This window comes from Puma concolor, chromosome B2, assembly GCF_028749965.1.
Source record: "Puma concolor isolate L17-30 chromosome B2, mPumCon1.1.hap2, whole genome shotgun sequence".
In the NCBI taxonomy this organism is placed as follows: domain Eukaryota; kingdom Metazoa; phylum Chordata; class Mammalia; order Carnivora; family Felidae; genus Puma; species Puma concolor.
The window spans coordinates 112893808-112907107 of record NC_141671.1 but is presented as its reverse complement, the minus strand read 5'-3'; the positions used below and the strand labels follow the sequence as shown (position 1 = coordinate 112907107).

The following is a 13300-nucleotide window of genomic DNA, read 5'->3' as shown; positions in this document are numbered from 1 at the left end:
CCTTGTTTAGAAATCAGTTACCTAGAAGTATCAAGAGATACAAATGTTTAATACAATAAATGTTGCTATCCTTGTAGTGAGAGCTAAGGAATGCCAAAGATAAAACCTTACAACATTTGCTAGATGCTGTGTGATACCATATGAGAATTCATCTTTAGATATTCTATATTACATCTAGAGAAAGTACATCATGTTTCATTAAGCTTAACTTATTCATTTGTTGATATTTAACTTCTTATAATTAGTGAACATTTTGCTCCTTGGTATTCATTTTTGAAATTGACCTGCTTCCTATATCCCATTTACATTTCTCTTTTCAATCTTGCTTTCATTCAGAAGAAAAATTTTAGTAATATTTGTTTGTTACTAGACAGATAAGCAAAACAGTCACTCTAAGGAAGCATCCAGTGGCTTGCTACTTCCTGGGGCAGGGAAGCACATCAGTCAAGACAATTAATTTAAAAAAAATACAATTAACTTTGAAGATCTGAACTCTAGATTGGAGTCACAGCATCTCTCTATTTTTAATTGTCTTCCTTCAAAGTGACTTAAATCCACAGTGAGAAGGTAAAGGAAATAGTAATAAATTCAATCACTTGCAAATCATTTTTCCTTTTCTTTCATTCATTCACACATATGCATGACTTCACTTAAAGTCTTCTTTAAGAGTCCGTTCTAGAAGTCTGTAACAGTGCTGGACTACAGTAGGTGTTCAATGATATCTGTGGGTTGAATGAAAACCAAAGGATTTTTGAAGAAAGGACTATTAGGCGATCCAGATTTCAATGAACATGGCCTCTAAATATTGTGCAATTAAAAGAATATTTCAGTTCATCAAAATATGATATCAATTAGTGAAGTTTGTCATATTTTAGAAACCAGGACATAAATGATTAAATTCTTCAGTTTTAAAGTGGAACTAGTAGAGAAAAAATAATAATTAAATATGTGTTATTCATTAACGACATCATGTTGTTATGATCTTTGCTGATGGTGTTGTTACGTAAACAAAATTGCCTGCAGTGAACAGTTATCATATGGATAAACATATTGAAAAATTAAATTGTAGTAATTGCAACTATTGTGAATTTCTTTAAAAACTTACAATGAAAGAGAAAGTTAAACAGTTGCCCAATTAATACAATAAATGATTCTAAATATAGAAACATTAGGCCTACCTATCATTTCCTTTCTTATTTTTACAACTGTGGAGCTGAATTAGATGATCTCTTACTGCTTCCAAGTGTAAAATTTTCTATTCAACAAAGTTTTTAAGTGGTGTTTCCTTACAACAGAATATAGAGTCTATTTCTTCTTTAAGGGAAGGCTAGTCTAGGACTTACAGGTATAAGACTTGGAGATTCAAATGCTAAGGAAAACCACACTATAAACTTGAACACTTATAGATACTTCAGTATCCTAAAAATAAACTGGAAGTCACTACAGACGTATTAAGTACAGTTTTCCATTCTCTTAACAATTAAAAATCACTTCAAAATCATTAAATAGAAACATGACAGGAAAATATTCACAAAAAAAGATTAAATAGAATTTACGTGCCTATTTACCACAAGAATAAATCTTAACACAATTAGTAATCATTTTATTCAGGATAAAACTGGAACATGTGGTTCGTAAATGTATCCAATGCAGTTCCTTTCCTATAATAAAAAAATTCTGCCTTGCCTTAAATTGAGAAATGTTTCTGAATTCACAAACATGCTAATTTGTGTTCACCCGTAGAATTTCTGTCTTTCTTTGCCTTTGATTCTATTTTGTAAGCAATGGTGCCCTACATAATTGTATTAGTGTTTTAAGTTGTCATAACAGCAGGTGAAACCCAAATGCTAATACATGCTTTGTGTTTTTGTCATTGTCTTCACTCATCTTTTCAGATTCTTCTGTTCTTTGTACATGCACTGGTCTACCTAGAATATGTGATGTGTACTTGTTGTAGATTTATCCCATATTTTCAAGTGAATGTTAACAATGAGAGTAATGATTTCCTGACAGAAAACTATTTATTTAAATAAGTAATGTTTATATTTTCGTGTGTTAACATTATTTTTAAAAGATTAGTATTATGTTTAAGATCAATGGAGTAAAATTGAAAGTTAGTTAATACAAGTTGTATTTAACTATTTGCTTAATGTGTGATTATAAAATACCCTATTTGCACATGTGGACTAAGTCATGCTGTTGACCCTCAATAAATGTTAAATGATAACAATACTATTGATTCCTGTGAATTCCAAACTTTTTGACAACAGTTTGTGCTTTGATTGTTTAATATTTATTGAGCGCCCACAACAGACTAGGCGCTGGGGAATGGGTGTGAGGAACATGAAGTGGGCTACAGAGAGAAGATGGTTTACATGTGGAGCTTATACAGCATGTGAAAATGAGTATACTCTGCATATTTGTGTTTTTATATATTTTTGAGAGAATCTTTAGCAATTCTCCACTGTCCCTCTTGCTCACATAGCACATATCACTTTTTTTTTTTACGTTTATTTATTTTTCAGAGAGAGAGAGCATGCCTAGGGGAGGGGCAGAGAGAGGGAGAAAGAGAATCCCAAGCAGGCTCTGTGCTGTCAGCACAGAGCTCTATGTAGGGCTTGACCCCACCGACTGTGAGGTCATGACCGGAGCCAAAACCAAGAATCGGATGCTTAACTGACTGAGCCACCCAGGCACCCCCACATTTCACTTCTTACTCTTATTTTATTTAATACTTTTAGAATGTTCTTACAATTATTTTATCTTATGTATAGGAAATTCCTTTTAATAAACAGACAAATCTAAATCCTACTCATCACAGCAGAACAACATCTATTCAGAAGAAATTTTTTTTTTTTAATTTTTTTTTTTTTTCAAACGTTTATTTATTTTTGGGACAGAGAGAGACAGAGCATGAACGGGGGAGGGGCAGAGAGAGAGGGAGACACAGAATCGGAAACAGGCTCCAGGCTCTGAGCCATCAGCCCAGAGCCCGACGCGGGGCTCGAACTCACGGACCGCGAGATCGTGACCTGGCTGAAGTCGGACGCTTAACCGACTGCGCCACCCAGGCGCCCCTCAGAAGAAATTTTTATTGTTACATTGATCTCCTGCAGGGTGCCACATTCTGCCATGAAACATTTGGTTCATGTGATTCACACATGTATTAGTAGGAATGCCATTCAGTGCCAAAGAGAATTCCAGCCCAATAAAGGAAAAATGTATGTCTATGCTGTTGACAAGATTTGGAGGTGATGCTATGAGACACATTGTGCTGTACCTTTTTCTCTCAAAGTAAAAGCTTCTTTCTTATTAATGATCCATTTTCTCTAAAAAGCTAATGTGTGACTTGATCACTCTTACTTTATGCAGGATATACTAGAGGCAAGTACAGGTCACACAGGGAAATCATGGTAATGTCCAATTTCTGTTTCCATGCAGGTATTCTGCCTTTAATTATCATGAAAATGAATTATTCATCTGCCTATCTAGCCTCTGTGACCAATTTTTTTAGAGATTCTGAGCATTTTATGAAGAGGCACACTAACACTTCAAGATTGCCCTAAGAACCTCCCTTTACACTTCATACTGGGGTCACCAATCTTAACACCAAGTAACCTTATTAACTGCAGGTCAGAGATACTGGTATATAGATGAACTTAATTACTGGAAATTATCAGAACAGACAACATACCCTAAAGCAATGTGTCGTTCCTACTATGCCTGCATTTTACTCTTACCATGATTTATCAAAGTAGTTTCTTAATGCAAATATTACCAATCTTTTAGTTTCTTAAAAGTAACATTTTTACATCAAATGTGTGCTCTTGCTTCACTCATAAGTCTCAAACCTTCTCTTGATTTACCTTCAAACGAAGCTTCATGTAAAAATAATAGAATGAAATTTTGAACCATTTCTTAAAGCCCAGTCAAATCTAATTGTAAATATGAAGAAAGTTGTCATATGATCTGTGAATTTAATGGTAATGAACTTCAGATGTCTTTTGTCAATACTTAATATAATTTTATAATTTTAAAACAGTGAAAATATGCATTCTTATTATCTACGTCTTAATATTAGGTTGATAGTTCCTTAAGTCATCCTTAAATCTGTAATATGCCATTTTTATTCTCCTCATAGTGAAATTCACTTACAGATCTTATTTTTCCTAATATATAATTTCAATAACCATCACCCAGATTTGGCATGTAAAAATATTTTTTAATTATTTGACATAGATATTTGGAATTTAATATTTTGTTCACCAGTGAGAAAAATCAACTTTGTTTGTTTCTTTGATACCCTAGGCTAGATTGTATAAAGGAATGTGGAAATGCATCATAATATTTACCATACAACACATCATGAAAATGCCTCCTTACAAGCTCAAGTATATCAAGCTGCTAATTATGTCTTATTTTTCTATTAATATTTCCTTCCACTCTTGTTATTATCCTGAGGCCATATATGGGTTGGATCTTTTTTTTTTCCCTTAGAAACCTTTAGTAGAAAGTAGATTATAAACTATGTAGCAAAGTTTACTGGTTAGAACAAGTGTTGTTTCCTGCGACTTTTTGTTCTTTTTACTGACTTTTCCTTCATTTATAAATCAATTTTCTATTAAAGACCTATTTACGAAAAAAAATTGGCATACACTACCTTGAATAAAATTGTGTAAAAACCAATTGTTATGCTACATCCTGTTAAGCTCCATTCTCTAAAAATAAAATTGCAAAAATCATATGAAATAGCCCCACATAAAAATGCATTGTTACTTTCTCCTTGTTGTAAATGAAATTATACATTTTAGGTGAAATAACTTCAAGAATGAACACGAAAATTTTATGAACAGTCTATATAAAATTTACCTGTGCCTTATTGGTTATTACCACCCCAATTTTTCATAGAATGATGATGTAGTATAAACTGATTAAAAAGTAATTCTTTTAAAAAATGAAAATTTAATTCAGATCTTCTTTGGAATTCTAAAATGGCAAAATATGTTAAGAAAATTTTTCATTATTATAACTTGCAAAGTTTGAGGTTTTTTTTACTTGATTCTTATACCGGGGGAAAAAAAAGATACTAATCAGATTACCCATACAAAACATCTATATTGTCCTTAAAATCTTGATAATAAATAAATAAATAAATAAATAGATAGATAATAAAAGTCATTGTGAATAATTCTTAACTTGGAGTTAGCACTTGTATTGTGGCCCTTGGGGGAAAAAAAACTGAAGAAAGCCAATGGTGGTTAAAAATGTCAGCCTCCTTGAACAGTGCAGTACAGAGGTATCTCAAAATAACATGTATAGCTTAGTCTACCTTTCCTGTAATTTATCCAGTGACATTAGGTTAGTCACCTGCCTTATCTAGCCTTTTTTTTTTTTTTTTTTTTTTTTTTTTTTTAATTTTATTTTTGGGACAGAGAGAGACAGAGCATGAACGGGGGAGGGGCAGAGAGAGAGGGAGACACAGAATCGGAAACAGGCTCCAGGCTCCGAGCCATCAGCCCAGAGCCTGACGCGGGGCTCGAACTCACGGACCGCGAGATCGTGACCTGGCTGAAGTCGGACGCTTAACCGACTGCGCCACCCAGGCGCCCCAATCTAGCCTTTTTTCTAAGCCAAGATTATTTCACTAAGCAATCTCTAGAGGAACTTCCAGTCATAATATTGTCTATTTCTCATCTGTAAAAAATATCTCTTATGCTTGAGATATTTCCTCTTTTCTCCAAATGCTGAAGCATAGACTTATTTTCTGATTGCAAGTACAATCTGTACAAAAGTATATGCAAGGAAGTCAGATTCAGATTCTAAAATGATAATGTTTAAAAATGTTATATAGGGGCGCCTGGGTGGCTCAGTCGGTAGGGCGTCTGACTTCCTCTCAGGTCATGATCTCGCAGTTCCTGAATTCAAGCCCCGCATCAGGCTCTGTGCTGACAGCCCAGAGCCTGGAGCCTGCCTCGGATTCTGTGTCTCCCTCTCTCTCTGCTCCTCCTCTGCTCATGCTTGTCTCTCTCTGTATCAAAAATAAATAAAAACATTAAAAAAATAAAATAAAAATGTTATATAAATCTACTAAAAAGAATTATATTATTTTAAGTTTTTATTCTGTTTACATTTCAAAATATACACCTAAATAATACTTAAAAATCAAAAAATACATCTCTAGAGCAAAGCATGCTATTGGATATTTAATTTATGGACGTGAAGAGTCTCTAAATGTGATTTAACCAAAGGTATCAGTAACAATGGCACACAAGATGTAGAAATTATGCCTTTGAAACGCACACACACAAAAGAAACTATAAAAAATGAAACAGAAGATATTGTCTCTGGAGATAGGACAATGTGGAGAACATAACTGTGGGTGGTTTCAGTTTTGGACTATTTCCAAACAAAATTGCAATGACTTTCTATGTATTGTTAGTTTAGTATGTATAATATTCTTTTATGAACAAAACTTGATTAATTACATTGACATGATACCAGAAAGAATGTTTGCATTTAGCATCTTTAAAGACTCTTCATCATTGGAAGACTATAAATTTAAATTCATTAGTAGGATACTGTAGATCCCTTCGTCACCAATTCTCAGTGTGACTTTCAAGCTTTTCCTCACTGCTTTTTCCCTACTTTGTATATCCAGAGATCCCGCCACATGAACTTTCACCCTCCATGGTTTGCTTATGTTGGAGATAGCTTTCCAATTCTTTGATGACAAACCCTTTATCCAGTTTCAGAATCCACTGCAAATGGCAGTGCTTCTGTGATATCTTTTCTCATTCCATCAGCTAGAGTTAATCCATATGCTATGGGCCCAGTGCCCTGTGTATGTGTCTGTATCATCCATATTGATGCATTCTGGCATTAAATGAACTCAGTGCAATCATTTGTGCTTTCCCAGCTCCCAACACAAAAGAGGCACTGAATAAATGTCTACTAAATAGATTGAGTTAATCTTTATAAAATACAAAAAATGTATCCTCCTTTTAAGTGAAGTCCCAAGTGAAGGAATCTAAATAGACAAAGGTCCTTGTTTGGGTAGAGGGATCACTTTGTCACATTGATTAGCACTGTATGAAATAGAATTTCTAGTTTGTTGAAATGGCATTAGCTTTTGTTTTAACTCAATTAAATCCCCTTTGGGAGTCTTGAACCTCAATTTTCTTTTCCATGTGTATATATATCTCTAAGTTTAAAGTAATGTTAGATTAGAGATTTCTTAAAAATATATATATAATGGAAATCTAAAGTATAAGCAAATAAAATAAAACAGCAAATAAAAAAATTTACACCATGACCAAGCGGGACTTATTCCAGTATGCAAACCTAGTTCAACATTTGAAAAACCAATTAATATAATTCATCACATCAACAAGCTAAAGAAGAAACACATGATCTATCAATAGTACAGAAAATCACTTGACAAAATCTAGCACCCATTCGTGATAAAAAAAAAAAAAAAAAACTCTCAGCAAGATAGAAATACAACAGAACTTCCTTAACTTGATAAAGAATGTCTACAGAAAACCCACAGCTAACATCAGGGTTAACTATGAGCAGCTAAAGGCTTTCCCACCAAGATGAGAAAAATGGCAAGGATATCACGTCTAACCACATCTATTCAACATTGTACTAAAAACACTAGTTAATTAAATAAGACAAGAAAAGGAATAAAACTCTACCACCTGGGAAGGAGGAAATAAAACTGTCTTTGTTAACATATGATGTGATTATCTGTATAAAAAAATTCCAAAGAATCAAGAAAAGCTTCCTGGAACTAATCAGTAATTATAGCAAGGTTTCAGGATACAAGGTTAATATACAAAAGTAAATTGCTCTTTTATATGCCAGCAATGAAAAATTGGAGTGAACAAAATTAATAATGCAACACCATTTACCTTAGCAACAACAAAGGAAACATTTAGATATAGATCTAATAGGATACTTGTAAGATTTACATGAGGAGAACTACAAAACTCAAATGAAAAAATAAAAGAATGAAATAATTGAGAGTTATTTCATGTTAATGGGTAGGCAAACTCAAAATTGATAAGATGTCAGTTCTTCCCAAACTGATCTATAGACTCAATACAATCATATAAAAATCACAGTGGATATTGACAAACTGATATTTATGGCTATCAACAAACTGAGTTTACATTTTATACAGAAAAAGAAAAGACCCAAAGTAGCTAAGACAATAGAATTAAAAAGTTGGAGAAATGACACTACTACTTCAACTGTAGCCATAATGCTATAATAAACAACACAGAAATATTGCTATTATTGCTGAAATAATAGACAAATAGATCAGTGGAACAGAAGAGAGAGCCCAAGCAATAGACCCACAAAAATACAGTCAACTGATCTTTGACAAAAAAAGCAAAAGCAGTTCAATGGAGAGAGTATAGCCTTCTCAACAAGTGGTGCTAGAACAATCAGACATCCACAAGCAGAAGAAGAAGGAGAAGGAGAAGGAGAAGGAGAAGGAGAAGGAGAAGGAGAAGGAGAAGGAGAAGGAGAAGGAAGGGGAGGGGGGGGAAGAGAAAAGGAAGCAGAACAAGTAGCTAGACACAGATTCTACAACCTTCTCAAAAAATCATCTCAAAGTACATCATAGACCTAAATGTAAAACTATGAATCTCCTAGAAGATAACATAAGAAAATCTAGGTGGTTTTGGGTTTTGGCAATGACTTTTTAGGTACAACATTAAAGGCAATATCCATGAATGAAAAATTCATAAGTTGGACTTCATCAAAATTAAAAACTGTTCTTCAGAAGATTCTGTCAAGAAAAAAAGAAAATTTGAAGACAAGACACAGAATGGGAGGAAATATTTGTAAACCACACATCTGATAAAGGACTATTATCTAAAATACACTGAGAACCCTTAAAACTCAACAATAGGAAAATAAACAACTCCTTTTAACAATTGGCAAACGATCTGAACAGCTAGTTTAGCAAAGAAGATATACAGATAACAAAAAGCATATGAAAAGATGTTTGATGTCACACATTAGGAAATTAGAAATTAAAACAATGAGATGCCACTACATACTTATTTGAATGGCTGAAATTCAAAACACTAAAAACATGAAATGTTGAGTATGTGAAGCAACAGGAACTCTTATTCATTGTTAGAGGGAATACAGAATAGTACACCCACTTTGGATATCAGTTTGGTGGTTTCTTATAAAACTAAATGTAGGGGCGCCTGGGTGGCGCAGTCGGTTAAGTGTCCGACTTCAGCCAGGTCATGATCTCGCGGTCCGGGAGTTCGAGCCCCGCGTCGGGCTCTGGGCTGATGGCTCAGAGCCTGGAGCCTGTTTCCGATTCTGTGTCTCCCTCTCTCTCTACCCCTCCCCCGCTCATGCTCTGTCTCTCTCTGTCCCAAAAATAAATAAACGTTGAAAAAAAAATTAAAAAAAAAAAAAAAAAAACCTAAATGTAATCTTACTATATGATCCAGCAATCATGCTTTTTATTGTATGCCAAAATGACTTAAGAACTTATGTTCATGCAGAACATGCAAACAAATATTTATACCAGCTTTATTCATAGTTGGTAAAATTTGAAACCAACAAATATATTGTTCCATGGTGTACAGATAATTAACCTCTGATACATCCATACAATATTTTTTACAGTGCTAAAAATGCATGAACTATCAAGTCACAGACGTAGAAGAACCTAAATTCTACTTCTAGGTAAAAAAAACCAATCTTAAAAGTCTTCTTATTGTATAACTCCAACTACATGATATTCTAGAAAAGGTAAAATTATGGAGATAGTAGAAAGTTCATTGGTTTTTAGAGGTTTCAGAAGAGAGAGGGATGAGTCAGTGGAGCATAGTGATTTTTAGGGCAGTGAAACTATTCTTTATCATACTATAATGGTAGATTTGTGTCACTATAACTTGTCAAAATCAATAGAATGACCAAAACGAATAGTCAATATTAATGTTAATTGTGGACTTTGGTTGATAATGATGTATCAGTGTTGGTTTATTGAATTATAACAAATGTATCATGCTAATGAGAGATATTGATAATAGGGGAGGCTGTGTGTATTAAGGGTGGGGGTATGTCCGAGCCCTGTGTACTTCTCATTCAATTTTGCTGCAAACATTAATCTGCTCTAAAAATCATTGAAGTTCATTAATTTTTAAAAAGCATATAAATCTCAATAAATTAGTCCATTAGATGAATTTCAAAGTATTATATTTTGAGATTCTATACCATGAATAATGGGAGGATTCATACAAAACCCTGCTTACTTTTTATTATATTAATAATTTTTTTTAATTTTTTTAAACGTTTATTTATTTTTGAGACAGAGAGAGACAGAGCATGAGCGGGGGAGGGGCAGAGAGAGAGGGAGACACAGAATCGGAAGCAGGCTCCAGGCTCTGAGCCATCAGCCCAGAGCCCGACGCGGGGCTCGAACTCACGGACCACGAGATCGTGACCTGAGTTGAAGTCGGACGCTCAATCGACTGAGCCACCCAGGCGCCCCTATTAATATTAATAATTTTTAAGTTAACATTTTTGTTATATTCAATTATATTTCTTCAAAATTTCTGTGTGTCATCTCATAAAATAAATTTCATGTTTGAATGCTTAAACTATAATGAGACTAATTTCTAAGATCTCACATAAATGTGTTTATAGAAGAGGAGTTCTAATTATGAAAAGAAGTTCAAAAGAAAATACAGAGTATGGATAGTGAATATTATTGTAGTTAAAACAGAATATATTATATTTAAAAATGAATAGATCATTAGAGATTATTTTAAACATTGAAATAAGTGTATAAACTTACGTGTTTCAGATTATTAACATTGGAAATTCACCATCTAAAATTTCTTGATAACAAAAAGTAAAGTGTTAGGTTTAAACTTTCAGGAAAAAAATGCTAGGCAAATATTAGGTTGAAATATACACTTTTTTTGCCCAGGAAAACTGTCAAATATCAACAATTTCATTTGACTTCAATACCTTAGCCAGGTTGGGATTGCAAAGTTGGGCAATAACTAACCACAGAAGGTGGTTATAATGATTACTGGGCTTAAATGTAAATGTTAAAGGGTAATTTTCCTAATAAAATGTAGTCAGCACAAAATTTGGAAAATTTATTAATTTATTCAATAAATAGTTACTGAATTCTTAGTGTGTGCCAGATGGTTCTGATTCAGAAGTATTTGGAAGGCTGTGGCGAATGGGTAGTTATGGAGAACATTGATAGGACGTTGTGATGCAAACATGCTCACTGATCATTCTGAGGAGGCATCTGAGATGCTATCTACTTTATTATCCACTATTCTCTCAGTGCATAATATTTAGCTCTAACTTTGTAGTTTGATAGTCTGGGTTCAAGTTTCCCACTACTGCTTAGTAGCTGTGATCTTGGGCAAGTTTTTACCTCTCTTAGCTTGGTTGTCAATCTATGAAATGTAGATAGTACCTAACTCACTGAAATGAGTGAGAAATTAAAGAGATTTGTTTCAGTCAGCTTGAGGTTCCTATAACAAAAGCAGCACAGACTGAGCGTCATACACAGAAATTTATTTATCACAGTTCTGGAGGCTGGGGAGTTCAAGATCATAGTTCCAGTCAATTGGGTTCCTGGTGAGAGTCCTCTTCCTGGTTTGCAGATAGATGCCCTCATTCCTGATTTGGTAGAGAGAGAGGGAGAGAAGGAGAGACAGAGACACAGATCAGCTCTCTTTTGCCTCTTTTACAGGGGCACTATCTCATTCATAAAAGGCTCTGATCTCATGACCTAATCACTTTTCAAAGCCCCACCTGCAAATACCATTATTTTGGGTTTTAGGCTTCAACATATGAATTTTGGAGGGACACAAACATTCAGTTCATAACAAAATCATATGTAAAATGCTTAACAATATAAAATAACATTGTATCATTGTATGTGAGTGCAGGAATGACCAAGACTTAGCTTTGCATGCCCCCAAGCAAATTACAGTCCTATAATGATATTTTTTCTTGAAACAAATGTGAGAACTTTGACATCTTGGCCAAACATTATTAGATGAGAAAAATTTTATGGCTAATAAAGTTTTTTTGAAAAACAAAATCTTTTGTAGTAGATTTAGGGCTCAGTAGCTAATTCTGTACCTAGGAGGTCCTAGTTTATCTTGGGTCCCAAATATTTAAAGAAGTGATATTTATTTTTTTTTAATCACTGAATATTGCTGATATTTCTGCAAGAGCTGGGCAGAGATGAACCAAAATGACTTAAATGCACCCCACTGAAGTAATTCCCAAAATTCTGGTCAGTATTCAGATTAGTAGCGTGTAATGAGGGCCAGAATATAAAGGTATGTGCATAGTCTACTTTTTGCAGCCAAACTACACAGCGTAAAATCATCATAATTATAAAGTTCAATCAGAATTTAAAGGAAAGAGGTATTTAGACGATTTTAGGAGAGTCCCTCAACTAGGATAATTTGAAAACTTATACTATGGTAGGGAAGAGCTGGCCAAAAGCAAGAATACTGAATCCACTGGACAAGACTTTCTCCCCCATGGGGACTGCAAGATGTGTATTAAACAAGTTCTACATCTGTTAGTTGTTTTGAATGTTATGCTGTGCTCCGTGTCAGTCTTAATATACTAACACAGCCCAGTTTGCCTAGATCTCTACAGTGCTTGAGTAATGCAAGAAAGCTCTTTGAATGTGTATTTATAGTATTATATGGTTGGTTCTTTCTGAGCTCACTAACCTTCCAACTCTGTACTGATTATATAGCTAAACTTTCAAAGAACAGTATAATTTGCCTTATTTACATTATTTCAGGAATACCTCACCATAGTCTCCAGTTGCTGACAACATTGTCCAGATGTCATTCAAACAAATTTTATATTATGCTTTTTAATTAGGCTGTCCAATTAGACGTAAATGATAATGTTGGTTACAAAATTATATTCTTTTTTAAAAAAATGTGAAGGCTAAGAAATAAATAATAACAAATAGATTAAAAAAGATACCAACATATAAATATAATTGAATTGGAAATATTTTTAATTAAGGATACTTAAACAGATATTTAGAGAAAAACATTCTAAAATATTACAATTACGTTTGTCAAGTTCTTTAGCCCACAGAATAGGGAATGATTAAGTATATCATTAGCACCAAGAGAAAGTTCAAGACAGCCTCTGATCATGTCATACTTAATTACAAAGTTAATGGACAGTGTTCCCAGTAAAATTAAACTCTGACAACATCTTTTAAGGAGCACTAAAACTTATTATCAAATAA

At 33.7% G+C, this 13300-nt stretch overlaps 1 protein-coding gene and 1 long non-coding RNA gene across 29 annotated transcripts in view; one reads left to right on the top strand and one right to left on the bottom strand.

The window, feature by feature from the left end:
- The window catches only part of TRDN (triadin), a 400175-nt gene that overhangs the window by 281715 nt on the left and 105160 nt on the right, over positions 1-13300 (top strand). The window lies entirely within an intron of this gene.
- The window catches only part of LOC147581186 (uncharacterized), a 68886-nt gene continuing 67145 nt past the window's right edge, over positions 11560-13300 (bottom strand). The window contains exon 3 of the long non-coding RNA XR_015251515.1: positions 11560-11685. This is a non-coding gene — a long non-coding RNA (uncharacterized LOC147581186). The remainder of the gene's footprint in view (positions 11686-13300) is intronic.